Here is a 19,330-nt window from a genome sequence, read left to right on the forward strand (position 1 = left end):
TCTTCATCATAAAGGGGTGCTGGATCTTCTCAAATGCTTTCTCTGCATCTATTGATATGATCATATGATTCTTGTCTTTTCTCTTATTTCATATGAATTTCAGGAGTGTTTGATCAATTTCTTTGAAGAATGTCATGGGTACCCTTATAGGGATCACATTGAATCTGTATAATACATTGGGGAGTATTGCCATTTTGACAATGCTAATTCTTCCAATCCATGAGCAGGGGATGTGTTTACATTTCCTCATAATCTCTTTTATTTAATGAAGTAACATTTTGTAGTTTTATTTTACAGGTCCTTTACCTCCTTAGTTAAGCTGATTCCGAGGTACTTGATTTTCTGAGGCATGATTGTGAATGGGATTGCCTTTTTTATATCACTTTCTTCTCTCTCATTATTTGTTTATTATTTGCCATGGACTTTTGGGTAATGATTTCATAGCCTGCAACTTTACTACACAAGTTTACTGTTTCTAGGAGTTTCTTGGTAAAGGCTTTAGGGTTCATATCACCTGCAAATAGTGAGAGTTTGATTTCTTCCTTTCCTATTTGGGTGCCCTTAATGTCTTTTTCTTGCCAAACTGCTATGGCAAGTACTTCCAGTACTTTATTGAATAGTAGTGGTGAGAGTGGGCATCCTTGTCTTGTCCCAGATCTTAGAGGGAAGGCTCTTAGTTTTTCATCATTTAGGATAATGCTTGATGTAGGCTTGTGGTACATGGCTTTGACTATATTGAGAAATGTTCCTTCAATGCCCATTTTGCTGAGAGTTTTCATCATAAAGGGGTGCTGGATCTTGTCAAATGCTTTCTCTGCACCTATTGATATTATCATATGATTCTTTTCTTTTATTGATATGATGGATTATGTTGATTGACTTGCGAATGTTAAACTATCCTTGCATCCCTGGGATGAATCCCACTTCGTCTTGATGTATGATCTTTTTGATGAATTACTGGATTCTATTTGCTAATATTTTGTTGAGGATCTTCACATCTGTGTTCATCAGGGATATCGGTCTGTAATTTTGTTTTATGGTGGTTATCTGTTTGCTTTTGGTAGTAGGGTGATATGTGCTTCATAGATACTGTTTGAGAGAGTTTTCATTTCTTCAGTTTCCTGGAAAAGATTGAAAAAGGACTGGGAATAGGTCCTCTTTAAATATTTGGAAGACTGGACTTCTTGTTAAAGTACAGAAATTCAAAACCGCGCGGGCGCTACTGCGGCCGCGCGACCTTATTTGTCTTCACAGTAGGTCTGAATCTAGTGGGGTACTCCTAACAATAATAGTGAGGTTTGTGTTGAAATATTTAATGTAACCAAAGTAAACAGAATGTAAAATGAAACTTATCAGTTACAAGGTAGGGGGTGGGGGGGCGGGATGGGAGGTGTACTGTGTGGGGTTTTTTTTTTTTTTGGTGGTGGTATATGGGCACTGGTGAAGGGATGGTTGTTTCAGCATTGTATAACTGACTGAGACCTAAGCCCAAAAGCATTGTAATCTTCCACACGGTGATTTAATAAAAAAAAAATAAAAAAATAAATATTTGGAAGAATTCTCTAGTGAATCCATCTGGACCTGGGCTTTTGTTTTTCAGAAGATTTTTAATTACTGTTTCAATTTCCTTGATGATGATAGGTCTATTCAGATATTCCAGATCTTCTTGGCTCAGCCTTGGAAGGTTATAGGAATCCAGAAATTTATCCATTTCTTATAGGTTCTCTTATTTTGGGGCATATATTTCAAATTAATCTCTGATGATCTTTTGAATTTCGTTGGTTTCTGTTGTGATGTCCCCCTTTTCATTTTTGATTTAGTTTAATAGGTTTCTCTCTCTCTCTCTCTCTCTCTCTCTCTCTTTGTGAGTCTTGTTAGTGGTTTATAAATCTTGTTTATTTTCTCAAAGAACAAACTCATGGTTTTATTGATTTTTTGGATAGTATTTTTTGGGTTTCCGTGTCATTAATTTCTGCTCTAAGTTTTATTATTTTCTTCCTCCTACCTGGTTTGGGTTCCTTTTGTTGGACCTTTCTAAGATCTTGAGCTGTGAAGTCAGGTTATTTATGTGGGCTCTTTCTTCCTTCCTGAGAAATGCATGCAGAATTATAAATTTTTCCCCTCAACACTGACTTAGCTGTGTCCCACAAGTTCTGGTAGCTTGTGTCTTCATTCTTATTTGTGTCCAGGTATATTTTGATTTCTTCCTTGATTTACTCTCTGATCCACTCATTGTTCAACATTGAGTTGTTTAATTTCCAGTTGTTTGATTTGATTCTCTGTTTCTGTGTGTGATTAATTTCTATCTTCAGTGCATAGTGGTCTGAAAAAAGAGTTGATACAATTTCTATTCTATTCTATTCTATTCTATTCTATTCTATTCTATTCTATTCTATTCTATTCTATTCTATTTCTATTCCTTCTATTCTTCCGATTATATTGAGGTATGTTTTGTGGCTCAGCACATGGTCTACTTGGAGAATATTCCATGTGCACTGGAAAAAAATGTACATTCAGTTTTGGGGAGATAAAAAGTTCTGTACACAACTATTAGCCCTATCTCTTCCATTTCTTCATTAAAAGTCAGTACTTCCTTGCTGAGTTTTAGTCTGGTTGATTTATCAAGAGATGATAGGGTGGTGTTAGTGTTTATGACTAATATTGCACTGCTACCAATGTTCTCCTTGAAGTCTATTAGCAGTTGTTTTAAGTATTTAGCTGGTCCCTCATTGGGTGCATATGTGTTTAGATGTATGATTTCTTCCTATTGTACATATTCCTTGAATATTACAAAATGGCCTTCGCTGTCCCTCTTAATCTTTTTCAGCCTGAAATCTATGTTGTTGTATACTAATATGGCCACCCCAGATTTTCTGAAGGAGTTTGTTCTGACTGTTCACATGTGTTTCTTCTAGGCAGCAGAATGTTGGGGTGAGATTTTTTAATCCATTTTGCCACTCTGTGTTTCCTAATTTGTGCATTTAGACCATTGATATTTAGAGAAATTATTGTCATGGGTTTTTCTGCCATCTTTCTATAGGGGTTTCTTGTGCCTATAGTGGGTTTTCTTGTCTTACAGTAGCCCCTTTAGTCCTTCTTTTAAGTTTGGTCTTGAGTCTAGAAGTTCCTGAGTTGTTGTTTATCCATGAAATAGTATATGTTCCTTTGAATTAGAATGAGAGTTTAGCTGGATAAAATATTTTTGGTGAGGCGTTCATTTCATTGAGCTTTTTCACTATAGACCACCATTGTCTTTGGGCTCAGAAGGTTTCCTCTGGTATGTCTATGGTAAATCTAACAGGTGCTCCTTTGTATGTGATTTCCTTTGTTGACCTTGCTGCTTACAGCTTTGTGTCTCTATCCATGGTGTCCATCATTCTGATTATGATATGTCTTGAAGTCTTTTTATTGGGATCTCTTTTAGCTGGTACCAGACATACAGTTTTTCACCCTACTTTGTGCTGATAGTTTAACTGTCCTCTTTGAAATTATGGTTTTGAAATATCAGTGGTTTGACTATTATATCTATTTAGTTATGAATGCAAAGATTCATCCTCAGCATAATTTCTACTTCACTGTCATTGATACAGTAGAGTGTACTGTAATTGCCTCACATGAAATCCATAAGCATTCTTTTTATATCCCTTATATATTTTATATATTGCTTCTAGTTAATCTTCCAGACATTTAGTTTATCTCAAACTCCTGTTCTGAATTCTCTATTTCCTTTCTCCATTGAGAAAGTCTAAAAACTTTGATCTGACATTCAGAACTATCTAAATCTCTTTCACTTCTAACTTTAACCCTGATCTCCCTTCTGTGTTCTGCTGAAGCTTTTCCTAAACCATATTGTTTATTGTTTCATGTTTCCATGTCCTTATGTGACAAGCACGCTATACTTTTAATCTCTATGTCCTCATTGATCTGAAGTCAAAACGTGAGAGTAAAAGGTTTTAATATACCTTTAAAAAGGTAATTATTAACATTAAACTGTTGTTTAGTTAAATATTAAACAATTTTAATTAAATATTTTGTTTATTTACTTCTGCATTGGGGGTCCTGCATGTGCTCAGAGGTTGTGACATCATGTCTGAAGAGTCTCAGTTGGGCCTGGGGTTCCATGCTCAACCCCAACCATGCTGTCCTGGTCAAGCGATGGACAGTGAGCTCTGAAAGGCTTAGAGTCCTCCAGGTAGATGTGGTAATGCTCATGGATTACAAGGTGTTGGCATACAATTCGGGTCCTGGACCATGTGCCCTTTAACCCTGGACTATCACTCAAGTCCCTATAAATCCTGTAATTGTGTAGCAACAGAAGCAACAAAAACTACCTCAAGATTGCTTGTTATTAATTATATGTTCTTTTCATAGTCAATCCTTCATCCCTCTCGGAGATCCCGGCAAATTACTGACAGTATTCCACCCGCACAGCTGAGTCTGGCAAGCTACCCGTAGAATATTCCATATGCAAAAATCAGTAACAACAAGTATCACAGAAGAGACGTTACTGGTGCCCACTCGAGCAAACCGATGAACACGGGATGACAGTGCTACAGTGCAGTGATTCATAGTCAAGTCAATTTCATTCAGTATTTTCTTTATACTTTGTCTCACATTCCAGTATGTATGCTCACATATACGAATATGCATATATAAGTGATATTTTAACCTATTTTCTTCCTGTACTTTCTTCTGTAAGGAGTGGCCATGTTCTACAAGAGGACATTTCTCTTACTCACGTATCACCATTCTTATCACTACTTGCCTAACAATTGCTGCTATATCCCCAGTGACTAGGTCCTACTCAATTGATACTCAGTAAATGATTATGAACTAAATGACTCTTCCTGCCTGAAACAATAATAACATTGACTTCATTTTTTTATATAACCTTATGAAATGGACGTCTCAGATGCTTTTCTTTGGTAGACACAAACTTTAACGAGATTAGAGTTATTTAATAAGTATATTCATTTTGTGAAAGGGCTAGTTTTACTCATTAATTAGAAGATTTATCAAATTTAGATTTTAAGAAAAGTCACACTTTTTCATTGTGATGGGGTCAGTGGTAGAGCTCAGGGGCTTCTCCTGGTTCCATGACCAGGCAACTTACCTTTGGGAAACTTGATGCCTGATACTAGGAAGGTTTGGGGTGAAAAGTCATACATGAGTTCCTATGTGTGATTATTCAGAGTCCATATCATGGACTAGCTGAGCAGTGCATTAGCTTAACCTGTCAACCAATAGAAGAGTATTCTTACCTAAGACTCCCTGCAAGTGAGCCAGTATCTCCTTGATGAACAGCCTCTTAAGTATTTTAATTAGATATTTAGCCTAACCTAAATAATTAAAAATATGTAACTTTCTGACATTAATACATATTTCAGAGTTAATGTTTATTTAATTACTTGCATTTAAATTCCAGAACAAAAATATTTTATTTATTTACTTATTTTGGTTTGGGGGCCACATTGAGCAGAGTTGACTCCTAACTCTGGGCTTAGGGATCACTCCTGGTTGGGTCCAAGGAACTATATGAAGTGCTGGCTCTGTAGCTCCTGTCAGCAGCCAGTAAGGCAGGGCTTACCCACTGTATGCCTATCTGTTGTCAGAAGCAAATGCTTCATGTCAGTTACCTTGTACAAAGTAGTTATGTCATATTAAAGACATTATGAGATTCATTTTCTTAATTTACAGGGGTCACTTACTTCAGAGTGTTTGTCAAAGAGTACTGTGAAGAATATGCTATTTTATTTTCAGTTTAATTTTCGGTAGTATACTTGTAATTTTGATCTCATGGAAATTGCATGAACAGGAGCACTTTTTCTTGCAGTTGGAGTTTTATCCAACAACTGCTGACTTGATTTCTGTGAAATAATTCACTTTAATTTCTTTTTTGAAATCCTATGTTCTCATTATTGAAGAAAATTTCATATCAGATTTATGTAACAGAATAATGCCTGAGACTCCTGAAAATAATTATAGTAGAAAAGCATACTTGTAATTGTCCACAGTAATTCTTACTTCTAAAAGCAATGAGTCTAACTTTAAATTGGTATTCTACTAATTCTCTGCACCTTTTATTTCTTTCCCTAAAACATAGGGCATGGGAATAGTCCTTTAGTTTATGCTTAGATTGCTGCTTGTTCACTTATTTCTTTTTTTAGCATTTTAAAGCTTTTTTTCTTTTTACAGTTTCCCTCCTGATGTTTTGTTTGGCAGAGGTTTTCTAACTAAAGCAGCTACAAGAAAGTTCCACAGTAGCAGGGTGCCATGTAAAACAGGATCCCACACCTATAATCTAAATGACCAGAGATGATAAAATACCTGCAATGAAAAATACATGTTCCTTACAAGTTATCTGGGAAAAGTTTTCCTCAGAGTGACGTATAATAAAAGAGCATTTGAAATGGGTCCAGGTAGCTCTTTGTGTCAATGGAAATGAACAGAAATAACAGAAAGAAAACATCTTTACAAAAATAGATAGGTTTATTGCAAGCTTGGGATGTGACTCATAGTAGTAAGATATTTGACTCATTCTAAATGCAATAACTTTTTAAAAAATAAGGTATAGTTTAATTTCCACCTTGTATGTAGCCATTTGGGCTTAAATTTTCTCATGGACATGTATGATTAAAATAACATCATTCTTTTAAAAATTAGAAGACCTAAAACTCACCCAACATATATGTGTATGTGTATGTGTATGTGTGTATGTGTGTGTGTGTGCGATGTGTGTATGATATGCAAAGCTTTATTTAAAAACATTTGCTCCTTTTTTAGCTGGTAGAAACAGTGGGTCACTTAGTTCTGAGAGCATGGATTAGAAATAAACTTTTCTCAAAAAGAGTAGAAATATACACAAAAGACTGAGTTGTTTATAAACCAGTTGAACTTAAGCATGTTGTCTATGCATGATGTAAGCTAGAAAGAATTCGTAAACCTTTGCTTAACCTCCTTATACTGTGTGATAGTAAATTGATTATTAGTAATACAGATAAATTTACTAGATTCAAAACCCAGATGCAGGAGGTTGTTGCCTCTGTTACTAGATCCCCTTCTGGTTTCCTTTTTTTACTCTTTTTGTGGTTGTGTGGAAAACAAAGAGGGAAATTTAGAATAGATGTTGACTGTGTGTGTTGGGGTGGGGGGTGAGGATAGGGCAGGGACATGGAGGGAGGACGGGAGGGAAAGAGAGAGGGAGGAAGAAGGGAAGAAGGGGAGCTAATTTTGAACAGAGAATCGCCAGATCATTTTGCTTATGAGGCTAGTGAGCACAGCTAACTGGAAGGCAAAATTTGTAGCCTGGAAGTTTCCCTGGGAGACTCATCTGTGACAACCCAGAGGACTGACTTCTTCCCTCTCTCCAGGAGGCTCCTGGTAAGAGTGATCAAGACCTCAGTTCCCATTTTTGAAGTTAAAGAAATCTTTCTTTTCTTTTCTTTTCTTTTCTTTTCTTTTCTTTTCTTTTCTTTTCTTTTCTTTTCTTTTCTTTTCTTTTCTTTTCTTTTCTTTTCTTTTCTTTTCTTTCCTTTCTTTATTTTTTAACTTTTTTTATTGAACCACTATGAGCTACAGTTATAAAGATCTCATGTTTGAGTTTCAGTCATACAATGATTGAACACCTATCTCTCCACCATGTACATTTCTGACCAGCATTGTCCCCAGTATCCTCCCCCACCCTCACCTCTTTGACCGACAATTTTCCTTTTACTCTGTCTCTCTACTTTTGGGCATCATGGTTTGCAATAAAGATACCGAGAGGCAATCATGTTTGGTCCTTTGTCTACATTTATCACACAATTCCCATCCCGAGCTATCCTTTCCAACCATTATTGATTTAATTGTTCATTCGAGTACCTGAGAACAGACTGGTTAAAGAAACCATGGTACATCAACACAATGGAATATTATGCAGCTGTTAGGAAAAATTGAAGTTATGAAATTTGCTTACAAGTGAATGGACATGGAGAGTATCATGCTAAGTGAAAAGAGTCAGAAAGAGAGGGACAGATATAGAATGACTGCACTCATTTGTGGAATATAAAATAACAGTATGAGACACCCAAGGACAATAGAGAGAAGGGCCAGGACGATTAGTCCATGATTGGAAGTTGGCCTCATGATCTGGGGAGAAGGCAGCTGGGATGGAGAAGGGTACAGGAATCCTTTCACCCCAATATACTGGGACACTGGAAGGGATGGTCTGACAAGAAAATAAGACTCAGCCCAAACTCAAAGAAGACTTGTCTTGCGGTATTCTGTTCCCCACTAGTACACTCCTTCCTACCATGAGCTACATTTAGCGTAGTCAGACTCCTACTCAGTATATATAGGTCTTCTACTTTTTTTTTCTGTCATCACGAACTCCCGTTAATCACCGATTTCTCGGGCGGGCTCAGTAACATCTCATTTCGTCAATTCCCTGAGATCTTAGAAGTCTATCTCGACTCAGCCCTCCTAACAATGTTGCACTGGGGGCTCTTTAGGGTCAGGGGAATGAGATCCAGCTTCTTACTGGATTTTGCATATGAATACACTATGGGAAGCTTGCAAGGATGTCCCATGTGGGCAAGAAACTCTCAGAAGATTGCCAGCTTCTCCCAGAGGGAGAAACAGGCCAAAGATAACGCTTCTGAGAGCTTGATTTTAAGTCTCTCTCTGGATATTGGCCGTTGATGGGATTACACACACCTGGGTTCCTCTGCCAGTACCTTCATGCATGAGGCCTGTCTGAACGTGTGGAGAGGGGCCTCCAGCATGGCTGTAGCTAGGTTGCAGTGGTCTTTGGCCACCGGGAGCTCTGCTCGGGTTGGGGAGGGAAGCTGGAGCCCATCCCCTCCAAGGAGCCCCGGGGAAGACAGCCAGGCGTGTGGGCAAGAGACTCTCTGCATTCTTTTTATTGGTTTTGTTTTGTTTTTGGGGGGGTCACACCCGGCGATGCACAGGGGTTACTCCTGGCTCATGCACTCAGGAATTACTCCTGGCGGGGCTCAGGGGACCATATGGGATGCTGGGAATCAAACACGGGTCGGCTGCGTGCAAGGCAAAGGCCCTACCTGCTGTGCTATTGCTCCAGCCCCTGCATTCTTTCTGTTGTAAAGGACTTATTTATTGTCTCATCATTAGGATTCAGATTATACAGACTAGTAATTGGTGGAATATACTCTGCTTATTTTGTTTTGCTTTTTGGGTCACGCCCAGCAGTGCGCAGGGGTTACTTCTGGCTCTGCATTCAGGAGTTACTCCTGGCGGTGCTTGGGGGACCATATGGGATACTGGGAGTCGAACCTGGGTCAGCCGCGTGCAAGGCAAACGCCCTACCCGCTGTGCTATCGCTCCAGCCCTGGAATAACCATTTTCTCTAGCACATACTAGTGCTATTTCCTCATCCAAAGTCTTATGTAAAAAAGGGTTTCAGTTATATTTTATTTAGAAATTGCTTCTACGTAGTCTAATTCTATTTTTAATTTATAAATTTCTTTAGGGTTCCACTTTTAACTCCAATTTATTTCTTTTAGTTTTTTTTTTTTTTTTTTTTTTTTTTTTTTTTTGGCTTTTTGGGTCACACCTGGCGATGCACAGGGGTTACTCCTGGCTCTGCACTCAGGAATTACCCCTGGCTGTGCTCAGGGGACCATATGGGATGCTGGGATTTGAACCCGGGTCGGCCGCGTGCAAGGCAAACGCCCTACCCGCTGTGCTATCTCTCCAGCCCCTCTTTTAGTTTTTGAGATACACTGGCAGGGCATGCTTCTGGCTCTGTGCTGAGAAATTACTCCTGCAGTACTCAGGGAACATGTGCTGTGTCAGAGGTCACACTAGGTCAGCTCTATCTCTGGCCCAATTTATTTTTTAATTGACATAATGCTGGTTTGGGGCTGGGGCAATAGTGCAGAGGGTAAGGTGTTCGTTCACCTTGCACGCCTCCGACCTGGGTTCAATTCTTCCACCCCTCCTGGAGAGCCCAGAAAGCTACCGAGAGTATTATGCCTCCACGGCAGAGCCTTGCAAGCTACCCATAGTATATTCAATATGCCCCAAAACAGTAACAACAAGTCTCACAATAGAGATGTTACTGGTGCCCACTTGAGCAAATTGATGAGCAACAAGATGACAGTGTGACAGTGAATGCTGGTTTACAATTGTGTGTCTATAGATGCTGTACAAGCTATAGGGATATGTAGCATACCACATTTTCCACCAACTTATCAATTCCCTGCCACAGTTTTTCCCCATCTCATCTGCACGTGTCCACACTGTAACCTCTGTAGTGTTTCTCTTAGACCTCAAAGTCTTAAAGTTTCATTTAATTGGACACTGCCGACTCACTTGATTTAAAAATTTTTATACCACACGTGAGAACATCTAGTATTTTGGCCTCAAGGAATTCTTTTAAATAAGAATGATCCATGTTTTCTGAATATTGGGTACTCTCCACATACAATGGGGGATTTGATTTATATTTTGTACCAGAGTTGCTTTTCTAAGAATGACATTGTTTATTTTAGTCATATAACTAGTGATGATGTGGATTTCCGTGATCAGGGCCTAGGGTTTGCTTAATAGTTTTCTGTGTTCTAAAGCAATGACTAACCAGAAATGCAATATTTTAAGTTGTTTCAGTGGACAATCACATCATTAATATTTTTGTCATGTAAGGAAAGAAAATTGCTGATAGCATATATTAAAATATTTTAAACATTTTTTTTCCTCTCAGAAAATAACATGGAAAAGTGAAATAAATTTTCATTGCTTAGAATACTGGGAATTGGATTTTTTGAATTTATTTAAGGTTATACATTGCAATAATATTGGGAAAATAAATTGCTAACATTGTACATATTATTTAGCATTCATTAGCAAGTTATTCCCCAAATATTATTATTATTATTATTATTATTATTATTATTTTCTTTTTGGGTCACACCTGGCGATGCACAGGGGTTACTCCTGGCCCTGCACTCAGGAATCACTCCTGGCGGTGCTCAGGGGACCATATGGGATGCTGGGGATCGAACCTGGGTCGGCTGTGTGCAAGGCAAATGCCCTACCCACTGTGCTATTGCTCCAGCCCCCCCAAATATTATTTAAGATGTAGGTTTACTGCAGTTTCCAAATCAAAATTAAAGCTTACAATTCATATCAGTAATGTAGTAGATCCAATGATTATATTTTCTTGTTTTTCACACTGAGTATGATTCAATATTTCTTGGACTTATTTCCTATGAGGCCCCAAACTATGATTTTAGTCATTGATTTATTATGCTCAGATGCACTGCATTTCTAATCATGTAATTTGATCAAATACAGTTTGACTAAAATGATTTTTTTGTTCATAGACTAATGAAAATTAGCAAAATAAAATGCTAAAATAAAACACTTTTTAACCAATATATTGAATTTATCACATTTCTCAGTATATTCCCTCGAAAGAAGAAATCTCACCTCTAATGAAGTTTGATTATATTCAATTCCAGTTTATAGGGGGGTCACACCTAGTGATTCTTTTAGCTCTGTACCCAGGAATCACTCCTGGTTGTGTTCAGGGGACCATATGAGATGCCTGGGATCAATCCTGGGTCAGTTGCATTCAAGGGAAACTCCCTTCTTGATGTGCTATCACCTCGGTCCTTAAATTCCATTTTTATATCTAATTAAAATTTCTCTTAAAATTCTATCTTGTAGAATTATCTATATGAATTTCTGGTTGAAAAGCTTTATATAAAATAAATTGTTTCAAAACTGGATAGAGGTACATTTTGGCACTAAAGGAATTGATTGTGACGTATTCATTTTTTCTGCGTTACTCATTAGTTTGTAAATAGTCATTATCAATCTTTTTTTTTCACATGAACTCATTCTATTCATGTACTCCAAAGTTATACAGATACAATTCACTTTAAGAGAAGCTACATATGCCCAATGGAGTAAACTGAAGTGAACAAAAGTATTTGCAGTATCTGCATTTTGATTCTTACAAACAGAGAATCACAGCCATCAGTGGTTCAGCATTTTAGGATATTATGTTGTGTTCCCAGCAGTTGCATACTAGTTACAATGGTCTAAAATTTCGCACTGTGTCAGTGTTTGTCCACTGGGCTGGCCCTTCTCATGGTGCTCTATGTTGCAGCTCTGGGATGACATTCAGTAATGTAGAGCAGAATTCAGGGATCAAATTTATGACTTTACCTATGCAAGGTCGAAGGTTTTTCAACTGTTTTTAGTCTGGGTTTCCCAATTATTTTAAAGTAGACTATGATTTTAAAAGATAATTTTTATGTTGATATACAGTGGGTAGGGAGTTTGCCTTGCACATGGCAGACCAGGTTTGATTCCTCCATCCCTCTCCGAGAGCCTGGCAAGCTACCGAGAGTATCCCGTCCACATGGCAGAGCCTGGCAAGCTATCCGTAGGGTATTCAACATGCCAAAAGCAGTAACAAGAAGTCTCACAATGGAGATGCTACTGGTGCCCACTCGAGCAAATTGATGAGCAACGGGATGACAGTGATGCAGTGATACAGTGATACTTAGTTGTCTAGGGTAGAAAATAGTATTTTTTAATCTTTATACACACACATGCACACATACACAATTTAATCTAGACTGCCCAGTAAAATTGTTGGATTATTATCTAGAAAAATAACATGTAATAAATTTAAAGTAAATCTGATTTCTTAAAGTAACATTTCGTTTAAAAAATACCATTGAGGAATAAGTAAGTTTTAGATTTTTAATCAGATTTTAGACTTAGATATTGGTGAGACACATACATGCTAACATTGAACTGCTTCATTTGTGAAATATATATTTTTAGATTTATCTGTAAGCATAAAGCATATTTTATAGAGCCCCTAATTTCATCATGCTTCAAATTTTTATTCAAATTTATTTTGAATATTAAATTTAAATAATTAAAAACCGGCTGGAATTATAATTTTTAAAGTAGAATATCTCACACGGCAGAACCTGGCAAGCTACCCGTGGTGTATTCAATATGCCAAAAACAGTTATAATAATGGGCCTCATTCCCCTGACCGCGACAGGGACAAATGGAGATGAGCACAACTGTGTCCACCATAAGATGCATCTTATGTTAAATTCTGTTTACAGAATACAGTAAGAAATATATTCCTTAATAACACAAAAATAGTCATCACTTTACCACCACACCCTCCCCACCCATCCCAGTCTTTGGTGTTATAGGGTTAGCACTTGGCAACATTATTCTGCTTGGAGCATAACAAAATCTGTGACCTTACTCTTATGTATGATTTGGGAAAGCACTTTTGTCTCTCTGTTCCTTGAGTGGTTTCCATTATTCACTCACCCGTTGATTGCTCTCTATTTAAAAGTTGGTTGAGTTCTTTTTTGGGGGCTGGAAATTTGAAAACTCAGACTTGCTAATGATAAACACAAGATCTACTTAATAAGGTAACTGTAAATTTAAAATAGGAAATGGGAATAAAAGCATTAAAATGTTTAAACCCAGAAAGGGATTTTTAGTTTATTTTGTGGTTTGGTGGACACAGTTGTGCTCAGATCTTTCTCCTGGCTCTGTGCTCAGGTGGTCACTGACGTCCTAGGAGATGCTGGGGTTTGAACCTGTGTTGGCCCTACACAAAGCAAACATCTCACCAGGCCCCAGAAAGGGATTTTGAAATCAAATGAGTGTAGGTAAATGTGTTATAATTAAATAAAACCCAGGGACTAGACTATGTTAAGAGATTTGTCATCGGTGTCACTTACTCCACCTTCAAACATCCTGTGTTCTATACTGGCTTCTTTAATCAAAACAAAAGGCCAGAATCAAACCATGACCAAATCATTGCAATTTGATGATTCCTTTGCATGTGACAGCAGAAGGACCCTTGATGCTTTAGCCTTTTTTTAGTGTCAGTGTTTGGTTGCCAGCACTCAGGCTTCCTCTCATGGGAGGTTTGCAGAAAGAGCTGTTGGTGCAGAGAGGAAGCTCGGTGTACAGTGAGCATACCGTGAGTCCAAGTAGAGAACAGCATTGTAATGATAGTTTTGTCCGTGGGAAACAATGCTGACTGTGCTCTTATCTCACACAAAAGCATGATCAATGAGTGGCAGCACAGTTTAGCACAAGGAAAATCATATGGGAGCTTGGAGATTTCTTGCCCTTTCTTCAGCAATGTTGGGAACATGATTGTTTTGACCTGGGGAGACCGGGAGAGTGGTCACCAAAGGCACTGACCTGAAGAAAGAATAACACCATGGATCATGTTTATCTAAGGAAACCTTGCAGTTATTATTGACTAAAATGAATTTGGCTTCTGCGTCTGGAGTATTGGTTTTCCAGTTTATAACCTACAAATCCACTGGGTAGATTGGATTTATTTTACAATTAAGAATGAATAGTCAAGACATCAATGGATAACTATTAGGATTCTTGTCTGCCTTCACAGAGTCAGATGCTGTTTGCTTTGGTGCCTCTTCAGAAGCATGTGTGTTCTATATTATAGGAGGCTGTGCAATGGTCTTTGGAGCACAGAAGTATCGTTGAATTAGAAAGTCCAGGAAATTATATACTAGACCAAATTAGTTTTAGGCTTCTGGACTTATTTTGTTGAGTGTGGTGTCAGACCATTTTAGCAGTGGCTGCCAAGACAGGGTATGAATGAAAAAAAAAGAAAAAGAAGAAGAAAAAAGCCTAACAAAAAACTGGATGTTCAATTTTCCAGAGATTTCCTGTGTTTATTATTGTAAGACTGTGATTTATTAAAACTGTCTTACTTCTTCAAGCAGACCAAGATTTCCTCTGTGCTACTGAGGCTAAGATATATGAGGTTTGTGCATGGCGTCTGTGAACGAGACAGGGTTATAGTACCCAGGCTACAATGCTATTCATAACGGGGCAGAGAATTTTCACCAGGGCTGTCAGGAAGCGCTCTAGTCGAATTTTTTTTCTCATTATTGAATTTACGAATATATTACCTTTAAGAGCAGTAACTGGTCAAATTGAGTTTTGAGTTATGGGGTCTGAAACCACATTATTTACATTTTTATAGTAATCGATGGCATGTGTTGAAGAAATTGCACGTTCTGTATCTGTCTTCTTGCCGAACTCCTGCACACAGAACGTAATATTTCTAGTTATGTCTCATCTGGCTCACGGAGATTGTAGGCAAATAATTTGTGACATTTTCTGCTTATTTGAGAAGACAAAAATATTTTCTTGGGTGATGGTAATAGTGGAGGGACAAATGAAAATAAAGAATCCCCTTTTAAAATCTTTTTTTTTTCTGTTATGGAGCCAGAGAGACAGTACAGGGAAAGGTGCTTGTTTTACATGCTGTTGACACTGGCTCGAATCCCTGATATGGTCTGTGAGCACTGCCAGGAGTGATTCCTGAGCACAGAGAAGGAAGCCCAGAGCATCACTGGCTGTGACTCAAACATTATAAAAAGGAAAAAAAATAGCCTAGCTCACTTCGAAGACCCTAAGTGGGCGCCAGTGATATTTTTACCTTGTCATGGTAGTTAGTTAAATTTACTAAAGCTAGATAGTTTTGATATTTTTCCTTGGTAGATTCACTTTAAAATGAAATTGATTTTGTATTATTATTTTCTACTTTCTCATATTTTGTTGAAGATTTTGGCATGGATTTTCATGAGGAGAATTGTCAGTATTGTCATCACTTTTTCTTTTCTTTCTTTGTAAAATTTTGTCCTTAGGAAGCTTAAGTATAGGGATGATGTTAATTTTGCAAAGAGAGCTTGGGAAAATTTCATTGTCTTCAGTTTTTAGTTTTACTTTTTCCATTTGCTGTCTTTTTTTTTTCCAAGTTTGAGGAGAGTTATTAAATCTTTGGATGTTTGGTATCATTCACTGGTTCTGGATTTTTGTTTTGGGAAGTTTATTCCTTAATTTATGATTCAGTTAACTTAGTGATTATTGTTGTATTTATTTTTTCTATTTCTTCATAGTTTATCCTTAGAAGATTATATGTTTGTAGGAATTTACTCAGTTTTAAAAGGTAATTTGCCATCTTAAGTGGTTTATACTCACCACACACTCTTATCCTTTCTATGTTTATGTCATCTATTCATCCATTTCCTATTTTATTTATTTGAAAGTGTTTACCCCCTTCCCCTGTTGTGTGTGCATGACTAGCTAAGGGATCGGCATTTTTGTTCAACAACGCCTAGAATTAGATCTTAGCTTCATCGATCTTTTCTGTTGTCTTGTTCTATTGTTCACTTATTTCTGGTCAGAACCGTGGATTTTGTTTTTATAATTACTTTAGTTATAATGTTGGGTTGTTTCTTTTAGATTTTCCTTCTATTTTGAGGTATGCCTCTGCATTAACTTCTGTTGGATAGCATTGGTTTGTCCATGCTCCTCCCTTGGGGAGCTTAGGTTTTTTTAGTTACTCCCACAACAGTGCCCCTGAGGCACTGTTACATTAGGCAACAATAACGGGTCTCATTCCCTTGATCCTGAAAGAGCCTCTAATATGGCAATATTGGGAAAGACGAGTAAGGAGAGGCTGCTAAAATCTCAGGGTTGGAACGAATGGAGATGCTACTGGCGTCTGCTGGAGTAAATCAGTGAACAATGGGAATTGAGTGATACAGTGATACAATATGATACTGTATCACTGTCATCCCTTTGTTCCTAGATTTTTCTCGAGTGGGTACCAGTAGCTGTCTCTATTGCACTCAGCCCTGAGATTTTAGCAGCCTCTCCTTACTCGTCTTTCCCAAATGATTGGAGGTTCTTTCAGGGTCAGGGAAATGAGACCTATTGTTACTGTTTTTGGCAAATGGAATATGCCATGTGTAGCTCGCCAGGCTCTGCCTTGCGGGCAGGATACTCTCAGTAGATTGCTGGGCTCTCCGAGAGGGATGTATATATCTTTTACTGTATTTGAGATATGAATACGCCATGGGGAGCTTGCAAGGCTCTCCCATTCGGGCAATAGACTCTTTGTAGCTTGTCAGGTTCTCCAAGAGGAAGAACAAGGCTATTAGATGTCTAGAACAAGGCTATTAGCTTCCAGGAGCTTGGTCTTATAGGCTCTGGATATTGGCCGTTGGTGGGATTACATGGTGCCAGGGGCAGTTTGTGGGTGTGACTGCCAAGCTACTGGAAATGGGGGGGTCTGGATGAGAAGGTCCAGTCCCAATCCGAGAAGGCTTGGAGATCTCAGCTCCGGGTCCTGCACACCTGGGTTCCTCTGCCGGTCCCTTCATGCATGAGGCTTATCCAAACAATGTGATACTAATAATCTTATATTGCTTTTTCTCTTTTCTTCATGTCATTTGCATGGTTTGTTTAGCAATGTCCTCTTTGTATAGACACAAAAAGACAGTTAATGCTATGCTCTTGTAACATGAAAGTTAATTGACTCCAAATAATATTTAGTCCTGGGCAGCCATCATATTTACCTGACTTAAACCTCAGTTTCCCTTACTTCCTAACACTCACAAAAGGAGGATCCCAACAAAGAAACTGGATGGATCCAGGCCAAGCTGTAAGCTACCCTGACATTGAAAGGGGATGAGCTAACCACTTACAAGTATAATAAGTTAAGAGCATCATCATGGACAAATTCTTTCTTATTTTATTTTATTTTATTTTATTTTATTTTGCTTTTTGGGGTCACACCCAGCGATGCTCAGGGGTTACTCCTGGCTTTTGCACTCAGGAATTACTCCTGGCAGTGCTTGGGGGACCATATGGGATGCCGGGGATCGAACCCGGGTCGGCCGCGTGCAAGGCAAACGCCCTACCCGCTGTGCTATCGCTCCGGCCCCTCTTTCTTATTTTAAATGACTGCTCTAAATTTTTGTTTTCTGATTTCTATGGTGGTTATTTCAAACTTGCAGTCTTAAAAACATCTATTTTTTAATGTTGATATTGACATGCTATTTGACTATGTTGATTTTTCCCTAATTTTCCTCCCTCATTATTTTTAATTTGATTTGGATACACACCTGGTGATGCTCACAGGGTATTTTCACTCTTGGCTCTGCGGTCAGAAATCATCCTGGCAGGCTCAAGGCACTATGTGAGATGCCATTAATAGAACCCCACTATACTATATCTTGGGCCCCTCTTTTGTCATTATATCATTGTTGCTTCAGCCACCATTTTATGGCTTAAAAGTCTGATGAAAGTCTGATAGACTTTGTACATTACTGATTTGTGTTTGGGTCACACATGGCAGTGCTCAGGGCTCAGTCAGGTCAGTACCTGGGGGACTATATGCAATCCTGACATTCAAAGCAGGAGTCTGTAGCATGCAAGGTCAGTGCCTTCAATCTCTTTATTACCTCTGTTATCCTGTATGTTAGTCTCTTTCCTTAGCAACCTTAGGCACTCTTTATTGTTGTCTTTTTGTTTTGCTTCTGGCCTACAACTTGCTGTGCTCAGGCTTACTCCTGGTTCTGTGCTTAGGAATCACTCCTTGCTGGGCTGGGAAGAGAAAATGAAGTGTCAAAGATCAATTCTGCATTGGCCGCCTGCAAGACAAGCATCCTGCCTACTGTCCTGTTGCTGTGACAGCCCCTGCCATTTCCTGTTGCGGATTTAATAATGGTGTGTCTTTTTAGGGGGTGCTCAGGGAACAACATAGTTCTGGAAATTAAACCCTGACCTCCTGTCGAACAGTGGTCTCTCTTAATATAGAGATAATTGGGACTTAAAAATGAGGCTGACCTCTTGGTTTCTTCTAAAATCTGTAGTTTTTCATTTGGGGAATTTCGCAACTACTTGCTTCTTTGACTAATTAGTGTCCCTTCTCTTTTTATCTTTTAGTATCTATTTTTAAAAACATATTTAGCCTTATAATTATATCTGATTGTTTACCTTTGTTTTTTAACACCCTCCCCACCCCCCGCAGGACCAGACAATGGGTATATTTTCTGACTCAGATTCCATCCCTGGCATCCTGTATGACCCCAGGAGTGCTGAGTGCTGAGCCAGGAGTGAACCTGAGCATCGTCACCCACCCTCCCTCCCCAAGAAAATACAAACTTATTTTTCTTTGTAACTTTTTTCTCTTTTCCTTTTTCAGCTTTTCCATTGTTGTAATTTTATCTTCAATTTCTGATATTCCTCCTGTCTCAAGAATGAGCCTATATGCTATGTTTTCTTTGCTAGGATGGATTTCATTCAGAGATCTCTTCATTCTAAACATCTTTGGTATCTTTCTTATCTCAGTCTAGTTAGTAAAGTATTCTGTGTGTTCCTGTTAACTCCTTATCTTTTGTATCATAGACTTCTCTTTAGTTGAGAAAAACAGAATTTCTTTAAGCATCTTTCAGTTTTTCTTTTCTCTCAATTCTTTGTGTTG

General features: G+C 38.2%; 1 protein-coding gene across 1 annotated transcript in view; it reads left to right on the forward strand.

Moving 5' to 3' along the window:
* Positions 1-19,330, forward strand: part of LOC129399893 (3-hydroxy-3-methylglutaryl-CoA lyase, cytoplasmic-like) — a 79,842-nt gene that overhangs the window by 59,381 nt on the left and 1,131 nt on the right. The gene's annotated exons all lie outside the window — the stretch shown is intronic.

Source organism: Sorex araneus, chromosome X, assembly GCF_027595985.1.
Source record: "Sorex araneus isolate mSorAra2 chromosome X, mSorAra2.pri, whole genome shotgun sequence".
NCBI lineage: Eukaryota > Metazoa > Chordata > Mammalia > Eulipotyphla > Soricidae > Sorex > Sorex araneus.